Source organism: Tympanuchus pallidicinctus, unplaced genomic scaffold (genome assembly GCF_026119805.1).
Source record: "Tympanuchus pallidicinctus isolate F22 unplaced genomic scaffold, pur_lepc_1.0 scaffold44, whole genome shotgun sequence".
NCBI classification, from domain to species: Eukaryota; Metazoa; Chordata; class Aves; order Galliformes; family Phasianidae; genus Tympanuchus; species Tympanuchus pallidicinctus.
The window spans coordinates 1,105,800-1,114,350 of NW_026294763.1; the positions used below are offsets into that span (position 1 = coordinate 1,105,800).

At 44.1% G+C, this 8,551-nt stretch overlaps 1 long non-coding RNA gene across 1 annotated transcript in view; it reads left to right on the plus strand.

The window, feature by feature from the left end:
- The window catches only part of LOC128090198 (uncharacterized), a 62,615-nt gene extending 54,280 nt beyond the window's left edge, over positions 1 to 8,335 (plus strand). Inside the window, exons 4-5 of the long non-coding RNA XR_008210863.1 lie at positions 3,703 to 4,532; positions 5,796 to 8,335. This is a non-coding gene — a long non-coding RNA (uncharacterized LOC128090198). The remainder of the gene's footprint in view (positions 1 to 3,702; positions 4,533 to 5,795) is intronic.
- The last annotated feature ends 216 nt before the right edge of the window (positions 8,336 to 8,551 follow it).

Here is an 8,551-nt window from a genome sequence, read left to right on the forward strand (position 1 = left end):
AGGCACCAGCCTAAACTGGAGAGAATGTTTCAAGCTTTCCTAAATCGTTAAGGTTGTAAAAAGCCTCTATGATCCCCCAGTCCAACCCCAACCCATCCCACCGTGCCCACTGACAACGTCCATCAGTGCCACATCTCTTGAGCCCTTCCAGGGATGGTGACACCACCACTTCCCTGGGCAGCCTGTGCCAGTGCATTATCACTCTTTCACAGAAGAAATTGTTCCTGATATTCAATCTGAACCTCCCCTGTTGCAACTTGAGGCCATCACCCCTCATCCTATCACTAGCAGATTTCTCTTGTGACATTGGATAAGTCACTGAGTTTTTCTTGCAAGCCCTAAAAGAGGGTTGAAAACATTCTTCACAGGGGATCTGGGACCAGAAGAGTATTTTAAATTCCAATTTATTCACTGGGAGCAACCTGGGGCGAGTATAGCTGATGCCAATTTGTTGTAGAGATGATCCTCCCATTCCCTCCTCATTTTGAGGGTGTATAATGAGCACTCGTGAAATCAAGAGGCAGTCTTGCACCTAAAACATGAGGAACTGTTAATATGCTTGAAACAAAATGGGTGGCCTTAAGTAACAGATGTGTGAAGGCAGCCTCAGAAATGCTTCACAGCATTGTAAAGCTCTTGAGAATGCAGTCAGTGCGACAGGGCTTTCTGCAGATCTTTTCTTCAGAGGTATTTGTTGTGAACCTGGGCATAATGCAGGATGCTCTTGAAGAACAAAAAGGAGTCATCTACAGAGTTTCAAAGGAGAGGTTTTACAATTACAGGTGCTCATAGGGTAGTCTATAGGCAGATTATAGTGTCGGAGTGAATGGCTGATTGAATTTTCCATCGCAGGTTTCTTGTTCATGAACCTGTTGAGAATAAAAGAATTATGTATAAATCTATGCTGAGACTCCAACAAGAACTGAGATGAATGAGGTCTCTCCTTTCCTTTTCTGTGCGCTCGTTCCAGGTTTACAAAACTGCTTGCTTTTACTGTCTCGTCTCGGAATGAAAATTTCAGCAGCCCTGGGCAAGGAGGTGTAGCAGAGTATAAATATTGCAGAGGGATCCTTTGAGTTCTTGTTGTGATGCCCTGATGAAACAAGACTTGAGAATTAGTCCAGGATACTCTTAAACACATCGATAATTTATTATTATTATTTTTTTAATTAAGTCTTAAACAGTGTGGGTTGAAGCGTGCTTAGGTTGGCATTACAAGCAACGTTACACCAGAAGCAGAGACACAAATAGGGACTAATAACACATTTGTAACATTTTACAAGGAGATGGAAGGATGCGTGGTTAAATTTTTTAACAACTCGTGTCTGTGTTCATAGGTGGTTTCTGCCCAGCTGCGGGTAGGTAGCAATAGTTCTTACAAGGCTGGGAACCCATAGTCCACTGATGCCACCATCTGCAGTCATGAATAGTAAATGCCTCCCAGTTAGATACCTGCTTCATTCTGCCACTGTTACAGCATTCATCTTTACTGAGCTGTTCAGGCAACCACAATTGCAGCAGGGAAAGTGAGAGCGGTGCAGAAAGCTTGCACCCCAAAACACAGCTCTGGAGCCTCAGCTCTCAGCACTTGGCAGAGGCACCGTGGACTGCAGTCATCGTCCTTTGAAGCCCTGTTAAAATCAGTGCAGCTAATAGTAACCAACGCAATCAAACATTTGGCTGGCCAAAGCAAATCTGCTTGCTTTGCACAGAGCCAGCACACAGGCTGTGCCTGGAAAGCACTTGCACCATTTTCTGCAGCGTTAGAAGAGAAAATTACATAAAAGCATGAAAGGGAAATCTGAGAAAAAATCAGCTGAGGGTCTTGGGGGAGGTGTACTTCAGAGACTTTTATTTTGCTAAGGGAAAATATTGAACTGCATTTTCTTGCAGGTCATTTTTTGAATTGTGTTTGGTTTTTATGTTCAAAGATAAGCCCAACTGATGCTCTGTTTCCTTTGACTAGCAATCACCCTAGCTATTATCGCTCTGAATTTTCCCATTTGGCACCAACACAAACCATGCAATTCTCCAAATAACCTCTCCTCTCCCTTTCCCTATCTGTTCTGTTTGTATCTAGATTTTGTTAAAGACTTTTCCTTCTTCATGCTAATGGCTGTGCAGAGTCCTCTGGAGGTCAGCTTTCCCAGTGGCGCTCCAGAAGAGCAGTAGCTCTCCTCATTGTGCAGGAAAATAACTTCAAGGAAAAGCTGTTCGTTCAGGAACAAGAAGTGATGTGTTTGAACCATTGATGCCCCTGAGCGTGCCCAAAGAAGGGCAGTGAAGCTATGAAGTCTGGAGCACAAGTCTTATGGAGAGCAGCTGAGGGGATGGGGTTGGTTCAGTCTGGAGAAGAGGAGACTCATGGGAGACCTTCTGGTTCTCTGCAACTGCCTGAAAGGAGGTGGTGATGAGAGGAGGGCAACCTCTGCTCCCAGTAACAGTGATGCAATGAGAGGTGACAGCCTTAAGTAGTGCCAGGGGAGGTTTGGGTTGGATATTAAGAACAATTCTTTCTCAGAAAGACTGGCTGAGTGTTGGCATAGGCTGCCCAGGGAGGTGGTGGAGTCATTGTCCATGAAAGTGCTCGAGAACCATGCAGATATGGCACTGAGGGACATGGCACTGGGTATGGTGGGATGGGTTGGGGTTGGACTTGGTGATCTTAGTGGTCTTTTCCAAGCTTAATGATCCTGTGATTCTGTATTGCTCTCCTTATGGCACAGTCTCATTTTTCTAACCTCCCATCCCCTGTCTACGTCAAGTTAACAATGTGAAACAAAGCAAACCAAGGCCCTTGGTAGCCCCAGGATGGCTGTTTATTAACATCGTACTGCGTGTGCAATCCATGCATCGCATACACACTGTACATAATTAAAAGTCTTAGATCGGTGGCATTCCATGATTAATGCCTTAGGTAGGCATTTTGGTTCCTAATACTAATAGGAAGTGACTTGCTCTAAAGCGTGAGTGGTGCTCAGGCACCTCAGGAGTAATAAAGGTTGCTCTAGGCATATTGCATGATTCCTTGACTCATTAATTATAGCTGCCCAAAGTGGAAAGTTTATAATTAAACATATAGTTTACTCGTCTACTTTTGAGATGAAGTAAATTAAGGTAATTAGATTTATTTTCGATTAAGCATGTGGAGCCATTTACAAAGCACACGGGTGTGTGGAACAAGGAGGTTATTGTGCAAGGAATTCTGTCTTGGGCTCATCTGAGATCCGGTGTGCAATGACGTCATGTTTATAAACAAACTTGTTCAGCTGAATTATCTCTATAGGCAGTTTTTACTCAAAAAAAGAGATGTGTGTATCAGTGAATAGGCTCCTTCACTTGTTTGGCTGGAACTTCCGTTGGGATGCAGCCATTCTTCCCTTTATTTACCTATAAACTGAGCTGAAAGTAAGTGGATTTTCAACTGAAAATATCAGAACAAGCAACTAATAAATTCGCTTGTTCCAATGCAGGCACGTATTGTTAAATGAACAAGGATTATTAGAAGTATATGTTAAGGGTTGTATGTTACTTGTTCATAGCAACTACCGTGATTCTATGATCCTACCTTGATATTTGAATGTGTATGGTAGGAAAGTATCACTGGAAACTCTGAGTTGACACAGAAGATTTTTGTAAGGAATTAATCCTTTGTCCTAAGTCAATGCTTTTAACTTTCAGCCACTCTTTTGACCTTCTTAGATGATCACATGGACCAGGAGCTAACTGGACACACAGACACTAACTGGAGAATCTGGGAACTGCAATCTTATTTTCTTTGCCTTGTATGGTGAGATCCACAGTGAGCAAAATATGTCTCTTTGTTGACGTCTTGACTAAGTTGACGTTCTTTTGTGTTTTTATTTGTTGAATTTTTTTTTTAATTAATGCTATAAAATGAACAAACACTTTGTGTTATCTCTCATCATCAACAGAATCACAGGCTGGAAAAGACCACTAAGATCACCAAGTCCAACCACAGTCTATTCCACCATGACCAATGACCACATCCCTACGTAGAATCATTGTATCATTAAGGCTGGAAAAGAACACTAAGATGGCCAATTGCAAGTCCAACCCATCCCACCATGCCCAGTAACCACGTCCCTCATGGCCACGTCCCCACAGTTCTGGAACATCTCCAGGGATGGTGACTGCACCACCTCCCTGGGAAGCTTGTGTCAATGCATCACCACGTGTTTAGAGAAGAAATTGTTCCTAATATCCAACCTGAACTTCCCTTGGTGCAACTCGGAGTTGTCACCACTCCTTCCAACACTGTCAGCTGGGAAATGAGGCTGACCCTCTGTATGGGAACTGCTGAACCACGGCCTGAACCTCTGATTGATCACCTGAGGTGAGCAATGAGCCAGCCACAGGAACACAGGTGAAGGCAATTCAGCTGTGCTGCCGGAAGGGTTGAAGCCTGGTTCCACCTCTCCTAGACCCATTTAAGAGCTGACTACCAGTGAGGAAGGATCTCTTTTGGAGATCTACTCCACTGGAATTTCCTAAGTGAGCCCAGGATACAAGTAAGTGTCCTATCTTTTCTGCTTTGGTGCAATAGCTATGTAGCCAAGCTCTCTGGTGTATCTCATAACTGTAACATCTGTACATTCATTGATTGTACACCCTCACCTTGCTACAAACTCAAGGTCTCCTTTCTGTAACGTGCCTTTAACTCAACACTGACTTCCAAAGAGAAATGTGTATTTCTGTGCTTTTGTGTACATATCAGAGTACAAGAAAGTTCCCTGTGTGTGGAATTTTTTGACTCAGTGTTGTGAGAATTATTCCAAGTTGTAGAAGGTAATCCTGGGGAGCTGTTTGCACAGGGATGTGCAGCTAGACAGTGAAAGAAGTAAGTGATGGGGCCCTTGGTAGCTCCTGGTGGATCTGGTCTTCTCTTCCATTACCAAGGGCTTCTATTTGTGTTTTGTCTGGAGCTGGAGCTCCAATGCTTGTGATCTGGGTGCAATCAAGTCAATAGAAGTCAGACTCGTTAATCCTGGCCTGCAGGAAGGCTTTGTGGTTGGAAACGGTACAAAATGTCTCCTAATGACTCAAGCAGGGATAGTATGGAAATAAAAAAGTCTGAATACTGAGACTTTGTAAACGAGCATGCTGGTTTGTTCAGTTCCCCCCATCTTTTTTGCTCCCTGTTGTGGACAGATGCGCAGTGTGTATTGATTCCTGAGAGCACTAATGGCATTTGCTTCTTTGTAGAATTAAACTTGACACATACATAATAATGACTTTGCCAGGCTCTGCCTTTAATGAGCTTTTCCAGGCTGTATTTGCAACTCATTGAGGACCTTTTCTGTGGCTGATTTTTCATAAAAAATAAAGTTCAAGCACATTGAGCAGGATTATTGAAGTGATGTGTTAGTGCCTGCATTGCTACATAAACAACTTTAAGGTCTACAACTCGCTGAAGTCACCCCAAATGGAGGCAAAGCAGCTTGTATTGCACTGCAGTGTATTACTGTGCACGGTGCCCACGCTGGGGCCGCCCCCTGCCATTGGAAGGGGGACAGTGGTGTTGTGCCAGCAAAGCCCCCCCAGTAAAGGCTTAGGCATGGGCTGCCCATCGGAAGCTTTGTTCTGTACCTGTCCTCATGGAGTGGAAATCAAAGGCACTGCCTTTATCTGATGTTTTGTAAAAGGGATCTGAAACTTCGATCTCTGTTTTCAAGTGAAGCAGGAGTGTCACTTTGGCTTTGTGCGTGATCCTTATCTCAATTTCCTCATTGAGCAGCAAAATTGTTCCTTCTATTTTCTTTTATTCCCTTCAGGCAAAGAAGGAGAGCAGCTCTGTTGCAGCTGACCTGTCTCACAGCACTGAAGCTGGACGGGAGGCCCCTGTGTTGTGTTGCCCAACTCTGAGGCAGTTTTTCCTCCCTGTCTGGTGCAGACTGTGCACTCTCTCCATATGATCCCTGTCACGTGCTCCCAAGACCTGCAAGTATTTCTCTTATAGTGGGTTACACCCCTTGACAGTATTCTTTGGCTGGGGGTTGTGAATTCTGAACTTCTCTTCCTAGGCCAGGTTATTTCCCTGGAAATATTCAGGAGATGCTCAAGTAAGAGCTGGTTCAAGCACTGCTGAATCTGCAAGGGGAGTCCTATTCAGTTCTGAAAGATTTTGTGTTGTAAGCTGCTTGTCCACAAGTTTCTGTTTTATTTCTTGATGTGAATTAAGACACCATCTTCAATACACGAAGTCCTGTCCCCTGTCAGCCCTCCAGCTGTATTTACATCCCTCTGCTCCATCTGTCCGCGATGGATCTCGGAACAACCTCTCTTGGAATCAGTTTTCAATTTAAGAGGTGCAATTAGCTTAGCTATCTTGTTAGGTATTGAAAGGTGGCAAGCAGGAAATGTGAAGATTTTCATAGTGCATTAACACAGCAGTGATAAATACCCTTAAGAACTCGTTCACTATTTGAACGTGTCACGGGTTGAAGGAGAACTGAAAGGAGCAGCAGAGCCATTCCAGACCTGTGCCTCTGGGAAGGAACCAATTGGTTTTCAGCTCACGCGCTGGAAGAGAGAGGAGAAATCCCCTGGAAGTGCCCAGTGCTCCAAGCAGTGACGTGCAGCCCTTTGCTGCCTGCAGCCAGAGGTCCCAGTTTGCCCTGCAACCTGCAGCAAGCCTTTCAGCACTCCAAGGCTGTCAGATGAACTCTGTGATTGTGCTTCATCCTGTTGAGGTAGAGATTATTGAAAGTGTATTTATTTTTTTTTCAGTCTGGCTTCTAAGAAGCATTGTGCAGCTATCTGCTGTGTCAATCTGTCACACAGACTGTGGCTTTTGAAGGTGTCTGCACAAGAGCTGCTATCCACCCTGCAAAAATGGAGGGGTATGGAGTTTTCATGGCTATGTCCTTTCTGGGCAATGATGGCAGTGGGTCAGATGAATGGAGCTGTCACTATTTCCATTCTTCTCTTTCCTTTTTGCTCTTACACGAGGAAGTCGTGTTGACCAAGGGAAAACTCAGCTGAAGTCTGCACATCAGTGGCGCAGCATATCACAAATAAAAGGTGCCAGATAAATTGGGGCTGCCTGTAGGATTGGCTGCAGTTGGCCGTTTGCATTGGTAGAATCACAGAGTCATTGAGGTTCAAAAAGATCTCTAAGATAATCAAGTCCAACTGTCCGCCTACCACCAATATTGCCCACTAAACCATGTCCCTAAGTACCACATCTGTCCTTTCCTTAGGCACCTCCAGGGACAGATACTCCACCACCACCCTGGATAGTTTGTTCCACTACCTCACCACTCCTTCTGAGAAAAAATTCTTCCCAATTCCCAACCTGAGCTTCCTATCAGGCTGTATGTGCACGAACACACCAAGCAGCAGCTTTAAAGGATGTCTGAAAGTGAAACCGAAGGAGAACAGGATGAAGAATTTCCCAGTGATGAAGGGAAGGTCATCACACGAAAAGCTAAATGTCATATTTGTTGCTCAACTTAGTACCATTACATCTGGAAAAATGTAGCTCTTCAGCTCTGCCACTGAAATAAACTGAAGTCAAACAGAAGTCCTTGAGTGCAAACACACAGATCAGAATTAAATTTCCTTCTAACTCCTGGGTAATAGAGTTCTGTCGAAGCCAGGAGTCAATTAAGTGGATAAATACACACGTAGTTCACTAACACTTAGCATTTCTGCGGTATTTTGCTGAAGTAAGCACTTAATGTGATTATTGTGTTTCAGCCTGATTTAAGATGACAAGTTTTGCATTTCCTAAATATTAATTAGCCCTGAATTTCTATTTATTTAAACTCTGAGGCAGTGAGTGGGTAGTTGTGTGATTTACCTCTACCTCCTGGCACTTATCTCAACTGGGACATTTGAAATGCAATTCTAAACAATTAGCCTTCATGCCTGTCAGCATAAAGAATGAAGAATTGAGCTTGTTTTGTTTATTTGCAGGAATGATCCTCATACAAACTACATCTACAACAAATGCAGGGATCTGCTTGTTTGCAGCAGACTGCAGGATTAGGGGTTTTTTTGATACCCAATAATAGAAAAACAATAGATTTTTAGATAGGGATTTTGTTATTTATTTTTTCAGGGCTGGGCTATCTCCTTAGGGCTGGCTTTTAGGGACAGTACCAAAGGCACATGGTGTTGAATGGCTTGTGTTGTGCTGCTGGGGTAAAGCACTCGGGTGCTTGCCCAGCAGGAAATGCTTTAGCTGGTTGAATAATGCCCTTGGAATGGGAATGAGAGAGATGGATCTGCAGTAGTCCACTGCTGGGCTGGGGCTGCTGCCATGCATGTGAAGAAATCCATTTCCACAACAGGAGAGCCCTTGCCGTATAGAGAAGATTTTCCAAATCAGACTCCTTTGTAGCACCTTGGGGCAGGCTGGATTCCTCCAATAGCTCTGAAACCCTCACCCCGTGGCATCCAAGAACTCACAGGCCAACTGTGAAAACATCATTCAGCTCACCGGCGGCACAGGGGGAAGATGGTATTTAAAATCTTCAGATGGGCAGAGATTAAAGGACTTTGGACACCCAGAGCTCCTTTGGAA